The sequence below is a fragment of the Acipenser ruthenus genome, chromosome 16 (assembly GCF_902713425.1).
Source record: "Acipenser ruthenus chromosome 16, fAciRut3.2 maternal haplotype, whole genome shotgun sequence".
NCBI classification, from domain to species: domain Eukaryota; kingdom Metazoa; phylum Chordata; class Actinopteri; order Acipenseriformes; family Acipenseridae; genus Acipenser; species Acipenser ruthenus.
In genome coordinates, this window is record NC_081204.1 from 17836507 (window position 1) to 17850682 (window position 14176).

Below are 14176 nucleotides of genomic sequence, written 5' to 3' on the forward strand. Positions count from 1 at the left end.
AGGAAGTAAAGAAACAATCTTCCAAACTATGATCATGAGAAATTTAGTTGTGCAATAAAAAAAGGTTTTTCTTCTAGAAACAGAAAAGTACTGTATGCATATATCATGACAATATTTCCCAGACAGTAAAAAAAGTTCTGGACAAAAATGTATGTTTCATTAAACAGCTGAACGGTTATTTTACAGGCCAGTAATGGCTTCAAGTGGTTTTAATCTCATTCCTCCATCCCCTCACATATCTTCTGTGGAACAAGCAAACAATCTTTAAGTTTTTTTTATTAAAAAGAAAATTAGTTTTGCAACCAAAACGGTTTTGATTTTCTTATAGATTAAAAAAAAAACCAGAAAGGGCTGTAAAAGTTATTTTTCTTTTTCTTCTAAAACCTTTTTTTAAAATCATTTTCAACGTTGCTGCAGTACAATCTACCGTCAGGTATTGGTAACTTAGCTTGCTGCAATCCATTTCAGAGTGCAAACCAGGTGAGTCTTTCTTGCAATAATTGCCTAAATTACTACCTTCTTACATATTATCCTAATATAACTAATAAATGACACAAAAAACTGCTTCAAGGGTCTGTCACCTACTTTTCAGTCTTACAAAATAAGTACAAATGCTGATTGGCTTGTGTTAAGGTAAGATGGGTGTATTTTGGCACTCCTAAATGCCCGCCTCCTCCACTTGAACCTCATTTAAGGAAGTACATATTGGCTGCCAGTCACCCGTTGAACCAACTGTTAATATAAACACCTCTCTCGTGAACAGAATATACAACAGCTATTTTCTCTTTACTCTCCAGTAAGTATTTATTTCATATTCTTGATAATAAACTGGTGCTATGTTTTACTGTATGTGAAGGGAGCTTAATGGGTTGATTTATGTTCTTTTTATATTTTATCTTGACTTTTATACCTTTATTTCAAGATATCCTTTACCTTTATCTATGCCACCTTATTTTTTAATCATTACTAAGTGTGAAATATTATTTTTTAACTTGTACTGAAACAGACTGAATGTTGGTGTGAGGACCCTGGAGAAGAACTAGAACAGTTGCAAGGCTCTTTTTAGAATTCAGCTTAACACAAGGGCTTCAATGTAAATAAATTGCTAGGCAAATGTGCTGTCTGTAACCAAGGTAGAAGGAAATGGTAAAGAAAACTGGACTAACAAAGCTAAATGTCCCTTTTGGAGTCTGTAGCACATTGCAAACTCATTATAATAGTGATTGAAGGTGTTAACCAACCAAAACAGAGTATACAGTATCAAACCAGACTTTAATTTGAATATTTTTCTGAGACAGGTGTATTTTAATTGGAAAGTTAATTAATATGTTTGTTAAAGTGCATGAGAATGAGTGTTGTTCTATAGCAAGTTGAGTGACTGTCTCACCTTCCAACGCGTTGTGTCTTTGTACGGAAGCATATTGGTGCCACAGAGAGTAAACATTCTTTTTTTAAACTTAGATATCGGTTCCAAAATTTAAATGCACAGAATTTCCATTGGTGTATTCTAATCCTGTGACGTCGAGACACTATACAGGCTCCTCTGTAATTTATTCATACTACTTTACTGTACTTCTCTTGCCTCGTACATCTCCTCACTCTTGCGAAACTCTCATATGCACACACAGTGCCCTTGTGTGTTGGGGGGCAGACAGACAGTTGTGTTTTCAGCAGTTTTGATCTGTAACTGGGGAAGTGTCAACACTGCAGCAATGGTCTTTAGCTGGACACATAAATGTTGACATTTTAATATCTCTGTATAATGGGATAAAAATGCAAATCTTTAGACACAAATAGAAATAAATAAAACTGACCAGGCCGGTACACCAATGGTACCTCCAGGCATATGTAAACTTGTGAGGGTGATGATGAGCTAAATACATTTCAGGAGCCAAATGCGTTACAGTTTAGGCTACTGCAAGCAAAATCACAGTCTGTAAGTGATTTAAGCTGTTAAAACAGTCAATTGTCCAGTTTGACCAATAACGAGAGGTCAAAGATCAAAGTCCAAGACATGTTTAGAAAACTCTTAGTTGGTGTCCTATACATGTTCAATAGTAAATTTGAACCTATCTCCAGTCTGTAAGGAGATTTAAGCTGTCACAAATTTCCTGAGGTCAAAGGTCAAGGTCCAGTACATTTTTGGAAAAGCCATAGTTGGTTTCTTATACATGTGCAGTAGTAAACACAAGTCTATCTAGAATCTGTAAAGTGATTTAAGCTGTTAAAACAGTCAATTGTCCAGTCTGACCAATAAAGAGAGGTCAAAGGTCAATACATTTTTAGAAAGCTCTTAGTTGGTTTCCAATTACAGTAAGTGCAGGTACGGTATACAATACCTTCAGTCCTAATAAGAGCATATTTAGCTAAGAACAAGTACAAAATACAACACATAATTCAATTAAGGGGCAAGTTGAATAAGTGCAGATAATATGGTGAGAGTTACATTACGTTAGATATTAATATACAAGTGATAAGTGCAGTGGACTGAGAAAACGGTGCAATTACAAAAATATAGTTGCAGTTAACATAAAACTATTATACTAAAACTATTATAAATCGCTGGTTTCAACTATAACCTTTCAGGTTACCTCCCCTCACTGTAGGCATCCGGCAGGCCCCTGCAGTGACCTCTTTGGCCACTATGGGCGTCCAGCAGGCCCTCATAGTGACCCTTTCTCTGTGAAATGCTTTTCTTTCTGCTCATCAGCAGTTTTGAGCATTTATATCCAGAGATTGTTTTTACAGTGAGGAGCGGCTGCTCCCGCGATCCATCCTGGGGTTTCGACACCTGCCACTGTTGTCTAACATGCAACTGTAACCTTTCTGGTTACACCCCCTCATCACTGTAGGCATCCGGTAGGCCCCTGCAGTGACCTCTCTGCCACTATGGGCGTCCAGCAGGCCCCATAGTGCTCCCTTCTCTGTCAAACGGTTTCCTTCCAGCTGCGGGCTTCAACAGGGCCCCGCAGCCCCCTTCTATTCCTTACCTCAAACGGTTGAGCAGCAGGGCCCCGCTTTTCCATTCACTCTTCCGCCCTTCCCAGCGGTCTTCCAAACATAACCTTTTAGGTTACCCTCCCCTCAACGCAGGCATCCAGCAGGCCCCTGCAGTGACCTCCCTGGCCGCTATGGGTGTCCAGCAGGCCCCCATAGTGGTCCCTTCTCTGTGAGATGATTTTCTTCTTTTAGCTTATCGGCAGTTTATTCAAACCCTTTCAAAAGAGTTCCCATTTCTTTGAATACCAGTCAGGGCCGCAATACTGCATACTCTGAATAACTTCAATGAAGGAACCTGTGCTATTCCGCCTGTAACTTCCTTCATTTCTGCTCCCCATAACTCCACCACACCCAGCATCAATAGTTTAATCCCTCACGAAGATTTCTCTCTGCAATATGCAAATCGACCACGCCATATTCTTAATCAAAATTGCTGGGAAAAACGCATGGCTGGCTAAGTCAATATTTCAAACATATTTAAAATCATGCCCATTGAGCCTGTCCTCAGGGGATCGTATTGTTTCTATTTCCACTTTTCTGTCCGGTCCCCCTCCTACCAAACGCAATCTTCTGTCCCTCCTTGGCCATTTAAACTACATGGGAGCATGGGAGGGTTTGCAAACGAGAGGCGGCCATTCAGCCCATCTTGCTTGTTTGGTTGTTAGTAGCTTATTGATCCCAGAATCTAATCAAGCAGCTTCTTGAAGGATCCCAGGGTGTCAGCTTCAACAACATTACTGAGGTGTTGGTTCCAGACCCTCACAATTCTTTGTGTAAAAAAGTGCCTCCTATTTTCTGTTCTGAATGCCCCTTTATCTAATTTTCAGTTGTGACCCCTGGTCCTGGTTTCTTCTCAAAAAAGTCCACTGGGTCGACATTGTCAATACCTTTTAGGATTTTGAATGCTTGAATCAGATCACCACGTAGTCTTCTTTGTTCAAGACTGAATAGCTTAATTTCTTTTAGCCAGTCTGCATACGATATGCCTTTTAAACCTGGGATAATTCTGGTTGCTCTTCTTTGCACTCTTTCTAGAGCAGCAATATCCTTTTTGTAGCGAGGTGACCAGAACTGAACACAATATTCTAGGTGAGGTCTTAACATTGTAAAGTTGTAAAGGCATTGTAAAGTTTTAACATTACTTCCCCTGATTTAAATTCAACACGTCTTACAATATATCCGAGCATCTTGTTGGCCTTTTTTATAGCTTCCCCACATTGTCTAGATGAAGACATTTCTGAGTCAACTTAAACTCCTAGGTCTTTTTCATAGATTCCTTCAGTTTCAGTATCTTCCATATGATATTTATAATGCACATTTTTATTGCCTGCATGCAGTACTTTACACTTTGCAATTAAATGTCATTTGACATGTGCTTGCCCAGTTATGAATGCTGTCCAGATCATTTTGAATGACCTTCGCTGCTGCAACAGTGTTTGCCACTCCTCCTATTTTTGTGTCGTGTGCAAATTTAACAAGGACCTAATACTGATCCCTGTGGTACACCACTGGTTACCTCGCTCCATTTTGAGGTTTCTCCTCTAATCAGTACTTTCTGTTTTCTACATGTTAACCACTCCCTAATCCATGTGCATGCATTTCCTCGAATCCCTACTGGGTTCAGTTTGAGAAATTAATCTTTTATGCGGGACTTTGTCAAAAGCTTTCTGGAAATTTTAAATAAACCATGTCATATGCTTTGCAATGAGGATAATTCCTCAAGGCAGAGCTTTTATCTTCTACCTTCTCTTGATTTGATTCCCTCAATGATGTCATACTCATTGGAACTCCGCCTGTGGGAGCTCCTACTAAAAGAATGGAACGGCATTACTTTCTTTTATGACGACTGTCTCCTGCTGCACGAAGACATTCAACTGTTCACATATGCAGCTCCCTCTCTTGGCTTTGGAGGATACTACAAGGGAAAATGGTTTTCTGCTCCATGGCCGGACGAATTCAGTATCATTACTATACCCGATCACTCCTTGTCATTGCGCAAAATGTATCCATTTGTTGTAGCCACATTCCTTTTGGGAGTCTTCCTGGGCTCAAAAATCCATTCTTCTCCACTCAAATAATTCAGCTACAGTCCAAATCATTAACAAGGTCGTTCATCCTCCCACCATATAATGAGCATATTCAGAAGGATTACCTGTTTATCTGTTACTCATCAGTTCATTTTCAGACCTCAACACATTCTCTGCCACCTGACTATAATCACGATTCTCTTTCCCGTTTCCAAACACAGAGATTGAGCATTAGCTCCCGAAGACGACTGCCTGCCAAATGAGATTCCTCCCTTTTCAGACCTGACATTCATGTGAGCCACCCGCTGCATTCCCTGATTCTGCAGGCTCAAGAAACAACTCTTCTCAGCATCACTCCCCAATCACTGCAAACGTACTGGTCATCCTGGAATTTATTTAAAAAATTCACTTTCCATTCAACATTACCTTCCCTTCATTTTCAGTGCCCGTAGTGTCATCCTATATTATGTCCCTTAAAATTGGAGCTATAAGATTTCAATTTCCGGCACCCAGTTTTTCTACAAACTCATTTTCGGTGTCCCAGCTCTACACTCAGTAACTTACAAATTTCATTAATCCTGAAAGGGCTTCAACGATCAGAATCTCTTTCTCCCCCTGCTAGCCTACCTATCACCATCAACGTACTCTCTTGGTGCCTCTCATCTGCTCCAGCTACTCCTCCCTGTTTTCGATTAAACCTTAAAGCCCTTTTCTCTTAGCCTTCTTGGGTTCCTTAGGTGCTCAGAGTCTACATCACTCTCAAATTCAACCCCCAGATTCACCCCTTCATCTCTAACCTAGCAATCACCTCATCTGATATCTTTTCCTTCCTGCTCAAAAGAAGTAAAAATAACCGGGAAGATTAGGGAACGCTTTTCAATTTTGTTTATAAATTAAACTCCCATGTTGGCCCATATGACCCCTTTTCTCTCTTATCCATCTCCATCTTTCTCAGGGTGCATCACCCTCAGGCCCGCTGTTTATTAACGAAAGCTGAATAATCATCACCCGACATTGGTTCTTCTTTCACCTTTTCACCTGATTATTTCCAGGTCCGGATTCTCAGCTGAGCCGTTCTCCGGTCATTCCATCAGAATCGTAGCAGCTTCTCGCCATGGAGTTCCAGGCTCCTTTATCAAACGGTTAGGTTGTTGGTCCTCCAGTGCTTACCAAGTTTACATTAGAACAAATATTACAGATCCTAAAAATGCTTTTACAAGAATGTGCTCTTAAGCGTTAGTAGCCTGCCTGGAGGAAGGGCAATCGAATCAGCCATGGATTCCCAGAGGTTTATTTCCCAAAAATGGGTTTTGTTTTCCTCTCCTGCATGCTGATGATCATTTGTTAAAGGTTGACTAAACCTTCAAGTGGGCTATATTCAATACTAATCATGGCATTATTGAGACTGGCTTGTTCTTTTTGGCCATTCGGCCAGGCAGCGAGCCCTCAAACCAAGCTAGGTTTGATGCCAAATGAATGTGTATATACAACATACTTCTCTGTAAAATCGCATACTCCGCATTCTCCACAATAAATATTTGTACTAAAACATTTTGTGATTGGTGTTTGTCCCGAACTACTGAATGTAACATTTGTTTCCTTCATATTAACAATGGTTTAACTGTAAACATGTGCTGAGAACACTCCCTGATTTTTGTGAGTACAGTATTGTCAAGCAGAATTTTAATGTTAAAAATAACCAATCTATACTTTTAATCTTATTATGTTATTATTGTATTCCATATTATTATTATTATTATTATTAGTTTATTTAGTAGACGCCTTTATCCAAGGCGACTTACAGAGACTAGGGTGTGTGAACTATGCATCAGCAGCAGAGTCACTTTCAACTACGTCTCGCCCGAAAGACGGAGGTTAAGTGACTTGCTCAGGGTCACACAATGTCAGTGGCTGAGGTGGGCTTTGAACCGGAGACCTCCTAATTACAAGCCCCTTTTCTTTAACCACTGGACCACACAGCCTCCTATTATTTGTTTATTTTTAGAACGGGGTCTCCCCTCCGCCCCTGTGCAGTTTATTATTTTGTATTTGTGGTTTATTATTATTATGATTTAGTTATTGTGAAAATATGACGGTGTACGCTGTGTTTGTTATTGTTATGGTTTATTGTTTTATAAATTTGACGGCGTAGCCAAATGTTTGTTTTTGTTTGGTAGTGTGGAGGGGAAGCCCATCCATGGTAATTAAAAACCTTGTGTAGGTGGCCATCTCCCAAATTAAGCCTGCAGCTCTCTACACTCAAGGTGGGTGTTAGGAGCGAGAGCAGCGAGAGAGAAACGAAATGAAACGAAAAAAAACATTTGGCTACGCCGTCAAAGCCGTCATATAGCATTCTTTTCAGAATTTTTATTTAAACCACCAACTATTCCTAGGGAAGCAAAATCCACATGGAATAAAGAGAATAGATGAGTGTTATTGTAGAGCCCCTCAGCTTTAGAGAGGTAACAAGTAGGGGAAGACACAAATATTTGCCATATATTGTCCCTTTCAATTGAAGACAATGTAGCTTTGCTGTTCCTAGCCAGATCATTTATTATTACAAAAAGAAGAGTACTGCACAATAGCTGCAGAGCATTTATCAGGAAGTACTGTAAAAAAAAAAAGGAAAATAAATAAAATATAACACCTGTTATTTTTCACCACCAATGGGGAGACACAACACCTGAGCCACTAAAGTGAGAACTGTACCACACCCAGCCACTCTGTGCACCAGAGCTCAAGATCAATGTGCATCTATTCAGGGATGCCAACATAGAATAAGATAACTGTGAAAAGGTTGCAAACCCAGCCAGGTGGTGCAGTGGCAGAATGGAAACTCGGAGGCAGAACCTTGCAATTAAGTTCAGTAGGACTGTGGCAGGAGGACAGCTGATAGCGGCGGTAATTCGTCCTCTTGACCACTGGCAGCATGAGAGAGCAGGCAGCAACAACAGCGCTTTTCAGTGTGCGAGACCTGTTTGTTTTGTTTATTTATTTTATTTTCAACCCGGGCTTATCATAGTTGATATTCCCGGGGATTCTTTTTGTTAGTTTATTTGTGAATTAATAAAACCCTGCCCAGCCCTGCCTTGCTGGTGCACAGGTCAAGCCTCACTTCCTGCCTGTCTGTGTCGTCACGTCTGGTCCCACAGGCGCTACACCCACCAACCCCCATCACAAGGATTTCAATTACACAAAAGTAGATGTTAAAACTTCATGCTGATTTGAACTCAGCTCTCACCAAGATAAGCACCAACTAAGACATAGCTTTACAGTAAACTAATGTGATCCATATGTGTCTCCATCCATTTGTGCTTCCTTCCATATGATGATGTAGATATCCTTCTGTCTGGTGTTGATGGCTGAAGTGTAATGCTGACTCCAGGGATCAGCTTATTGCCTCCCTAGCGCATCAGCACACACAACGGCTGCGATGCTGGCTCCGGGGATCAAACCACAGTGCGGTCTCCCCAGCGCATCAGCATGACAACCGTCTGGATTGAGCTAAGTCGGGTACATCTCTGGGGTCTTCAAGTGGGCACCTTCCATCCTCGGTGTTTCGTCGACTAGCCCATGACACCTCAAGAGGGCTCGACGGTGATTCTGGCGTCCCAACATCACCCCCGTCCGTCCCCCACTCAACTCAGCCCAGCTTATTTACCCGTACATCAGCGTTTCTTTCTATTGTGCTTGAGATCCCCAGCCAGAATCTTTGCGTCTCAACCACAGCCAGTTGCTGCTCCTCTCTGCTGCTTCAGATAAGTTCTTCACTGTGCGACACAACTCTTGGCCACTGAATCCGACGTCTCTCAGGTGGAAAAATAAGCCGTTGACCAACATCTGCCAGCATTTTCCAGTCTCTAGCAGCTTCCAGTTGTCCTGGGCGAGGATTGGTTTTAATACTTTTTCTTGGTGGTTGCTCTCCTGGGTGGAGGAATGTTGTCTTTTGTGTGTAATGTTTTGATGGAACAGGTGGCAACTTATTGGTCATGTTACGCGTGTCTTCCAATGCTAAGGCCAAACATCGCAGCACCTGGTCCTGGCGCCAAGTAAACCATCCTTGGCTAAAAGCCACCTTACATCCTGTCAAAATGTGCCTTAATGTTGCAGGTGATGAACACAAAGGACATGAGGGATCCTCTCCTACCCAGAGGTTTAGGTTCTGTGGTGATGGACGAACATCATATGTTGACCTGATGAGGAAACTGATCCTGCTCTGTTCCATTGACCATAGGTCTTGCCAGCCAATCTTGCGTTGTTCCACACTCTCCCATCTCATCCATTCTCCCTGCTTGGCCTGGGAAATGGACTTTATACACCTCATCCTCTCCTCCTGCTTTAACATCTCGTTGACTACCAGCTTCCTCCGTTGAGCTGGGGCTGCCTTGTGCCATGTAGGAGGAGCTGAACTGAGACCAAGACCCCCTCTTCCATGCTGAACTTGCCCCATGATATCACCAATTCGAAGGGCAGCCTTTGCATCCTCCACAGTTTTCTTTGCAGCCCACTTTCTTCCAGTTTTCAATACAGGTGCTGCCTCCCTTACGCATTTGTCACGTGACTCTACTAATGTCATTTAGTTGCAGTAGTTGTTAGTTGCAGTATTCCTTTAGTTGCAGTAGTTGTTAGTTGCAGTATTCCTTTACCATAAAGTCCCACTCTGCTGAGGCAGCGTGGAACTCCCAACCATTCCCTGATGTATGAACTGATTAAAGCTTCCAGCTTCTCTACTGTTGTCAAAGAAACATCGTATACATATTTATTCACTAACAAAATTAAGCTTTCAAAAGAAAATACAAAACAAAAAGGTTCAAACAATCAAATGCAAACAACATACCATCACCACAGCCTGCTACTCCTGTATCCCTCTACTACACACCAAACAAACCTCCCTTTAATAGGATGCAGCTGGGCATTCAATCAGGGATAGAGCTGGAGATTAACCCCATCCCTGCTAAACACACACACATGCATATTTACAGGAAAGTGGGTGGTGGTTTTCTTTATCAAAAACACTTACATACATTTTCTTTTACTCTTTTTAGGATACCAAAGAAAACAAATGAAACTTGAAAAGCCAATGACTTGGAAACCAAGTATTTTCTTACTGTTTCTACTATGTATCTTCATAATGTCCTTCTCATATGGAGTCATTGAAATATTTAATAAACAGCAAATCCTGAAGATGGATCAATTAGAATCAAGTTCCAAATCAACAATGACCACTATTAGAAAGGATCGAGGGATATGGACTGTAAACTCAATTGGCCGTCTTGGCAATCAAATGGGTGAGTATGCAACTCTGTATGCCTTGGCTAAGCAAAACAATCACCAAGCATACATACTTCCAGAGATGCATGAGTACTTAGCACCAATCTTCAAGATCACTTTACCTGTGCTTCATAGTAAAATTAACAAAAACATACAATGGAAACATTACGCGCTCCATGACTGGATGTCCAATGAGTATTAAAACATTCCTGGGGATTATGTGAAGCTAACAGGCTATCCTTGCTCTTGGACCTTCTACCATCATATTAAAGAAGACATCCTTAGGGAATTCACCTTCCATGATTTCCTCAAAGACGAGGCCAACCAGTACCTAGAAGGTATTAAAGGGAGTCGGGAAAATGTCACCTTCATTGGAGTCCATGTGCGAAGGGGGGACTATGTGCATGTTATGAGAGACGCATGGAAGGGAGTGATAGCAGATAAGGCCTACATTGATAAAGCCATGTCTTATTTCAGGAACAAGTATCAAGAACCTGTGTTTGTGGTAACCAGCAATGGCATGGAGTGGTGCAAAGAGAACATTGATGCTTCTAAAGGAGATGTGTGTTTCTCTGGTGATGGAAATGAATCAAACCCAGCAAAGGACTTTGCTATTCTTGCTCACTGCAATCACACCATCATGACTATTGGGACATTTGGCTACTGGGCTGGGTACCTTGTTGGTGGGGAGATGGTTTATCTCTCCAACTTCACACTCCCTGAATCACCATTCCTGAAAGAATTCAAGTATGAAGCTGCCTTCCTTCCTGAATGGCATGGGATCCCAGCTGACCTTTCACCCCTTCTGAATTCAATCAAACCATAGATCGATGAATTGCTCTACTTCACTTGTAACAATGAACAACTTGGCCAAAAATTAGGAGGACTCACTGACAGCACGCGCTTCAGAGGACACGCATGCTTGCCTTCATCTCTGCCAAATCAATATGGGAGCTGCAGCACTGAGACAAGGTCTTAAAAACAATTGGAAATTTCAAATTGGGAGAAAATGGGTAAAAATAATTGCCGATTCCAAATTTAAAAATAAAAAAAGTTTAAACCAAAAAAGCTTGGAGAACAAAACAAGAGAGAATGGTATTCCATGCCAAACAAGGAGGCGAGTGAAATGGGGACAGTTTTGGCTGAATTCAGAAAACTCTGTAAAGATGTGAACACCAGCCTTCAAATAGTAGAATAGGCTGAAAGCAGAATTAGTGAAATGGAAGACAGCTGCATCAGCCGGGAGAGATTGTTAAGAAAGAAAGGCATCATTGATTATTGCAATTCAGTCTGATCCGCAGGATACATTACAACCCAGAACAATATTTCAAACAGTTTCTCAGATAACAAACATCATTGTACCACCTGAGCCACGCCTGGTATGTCTTGGCGATATGTCTTTAGTGACAAATATGGGCATTGGGGATGTTTGATTTATTAAGATGGCACTAATAACAGCTGATAAATGTATTGCTCTTTGTTGGAAAAATGATAACTCCCCAAATATATCTATGTGGTTTGGGAATATTTGCTCATAGGATTTGCAAAAGGAACCGGCTCTATTTGAAGAGATATGGAGTGGATTTATTAACTTCCTTAACTCCTCAACTTATTTTGCCACCACAAAGTATAGCTCCCTCCTGACCAGAGTTTATCCGCAGTCCAGTTATTTTTGTTATATATGTTATATTATATAACATATAATATAACATATATTATAGAACATATAATAACACAGCTGCTTAAAATGTGTTTCTTTTAAGCAGCTCTTAAAATAAACAAATCCCCTGGGCCGGATGAGATCCTCCCAATAGTACTCAAAGAAATGAAAGAAGTTATTTACAAACCGCTAACCAAGATCATGCAACAGTCTCTTGACACAGGGTTGTACCGACAGACTGGAAAATTGCAAACTTAATACCGATCCACAAAAAGGGAGACAAAACCAAACCAGGTAACTACAGATCAATAAGTCTGACCTCTATTGTATGTAAACTTATGGAAACTATAATAAGATCCAAAATGGAAAATTACTTATATGGTAACAATATCCTGGGAGACAGTCAGCATGGTTTAAGGAAAGGGAGATCATGTCTAACTAACCTGCTTGATTATTTTGTGGATGCAACATCGACAATGGATAATTGCAAAGCATACGACATGGTTTATTTAGATTTCCAGAAAGCTTTTGACAAAGTACTGCATAAAAGATTAATTCTCAAACTGAACGCAGTAGGGATTCAAGGAAATGCATGCACATGGATTAGGGACTGGTTAACATGTAGAAAACAGAAAGTACTGATTAGAGGAGAAACCTCAAAATGGAGCGAGGTAACCAGTGGTGTACCACAGGGATCAGTACTAGGTCCTCTGCTATTCCTAATCTACATTAATGATTTAGATTCTGGTATAGTAAGCAAACTTGTTAAATTTGCAGACGACACAAAAATAGGAGGAGTGGCAAATACTGTTGCAGCAGCCAAGGTCAAATTTTCCATTTTGGATCTTCTTATATTTTCCATAAGTTTACATATGATAGAAGTCTGGCTTATTGGTCTGTAGTTACCTGGTTCGGTTTGTAAACCTTCTTATGTATGTTCTTATATGTTATTACTTTTAACAGGTTGTCTGGGTTTTTGTTTAAGTTCTGCATTATATTTCAGGAAGGTATGGTGGGAATCCATGTAGAGGAACTACTGTTTAACTTTTCTATTGTTTTTATAATTTTATTTTCTGTCATTCTACTGTGTTTCGGATAGTTTGTTTGTTGTTATAAAGATAGATTTATATTACAGAGTTTCCAAATGTGAGGAAGAATGACACAAAACTGACTTTAAAAAAAAGAAAATTGTGAATAAACTTGAAAGATGAAATACCAGAGCTTTTAACATTTTGGGTATATTAGATGCTATTTGATCTGTTTCGATACTTTTGTTAAGTGCTTTGTGATCATTTGTCTTTATTAATAAAGATTATTATTATTATTATAATAACACCCTGGAGTTAAAGTGTGCAATGTGTAGTGCAGTGCATGGCAGAGAAAGGAATTGGTTAGCATGGTAACACACTGATAAGAATGGTAAAGCAGGATATCAAAGAGGGTGAATCATTGGAAAGGCACAGTGTGAACATGGCAGGATATGAAAAGCATCCTCGTTTTCACCACGAGTTTTAGGCTTCTTTCAAGGATCAGCAGGTGACAGCAGAGCATTGTTAAATGAGCACTCGGACAGACATGCTATTGCTTAAGAGAAAACCCCATGCAAACTAAAGGGGCTATTCTGGACGGGGATGGTTTCATGATAGAAACATGTCACATCACATGCATCACAGGAAAGCCTTTTATTGCAAAAGTGTCAACCTTTCCTCATTTACATCTGAAGAGAAAACACCGAAACCACAGTTAAAGACTAGAAATCAATATTATTCATTTTTAGAGTAATATAGTTGTGCATCTATTTCCCCTAAGAGAACACTTCTACAGTATTATATATATATCCAATAAACAGAAATACCAATAGAGACCTCTGAACCGGTATAAATATAACACTATATAACAGAAACATACCAAAACCAAGAAATCCAAATATACTACAATATATATTTATATAAAAAATGTAATCATACACTGTACAATTGAAGACAGAAATGGAGTATTTAGATTTCAGATCCTTAAGTTTCGAATGATACAGGATAGTTTATAAAATGTTGTGCCATGCACAGAGCTCCACTAAAATACAGTAAAATCATTTTTTTGCTGAAGTACCCGTACCATTGCTGTCATTTCAGCATCAAAAACCAGGATGGGGACAAATCCATACTTGGCCTCTATATTAACCAGACCTCGTCCCCCTCCTCCTCCTCTTCTTCACTGTCCC

The 14176-nt window shown here is 40.2% G+C and overlaps 1 pseudogene; it reads left to right on the plus strand.

Annotated features, from left to right (window-relative positions):
• The first annotated feature begins 700 nt into the window (after positions 1-700).
• Positions 701-13293, plus strand: LOC117414302 (galactoside alpha-(1,2)-fucosyltransferase 2-like; annotated as a pseudogene).
• The last annotated feature ends 883 nt before the right edge of the window (positions 13294-14176 follow it).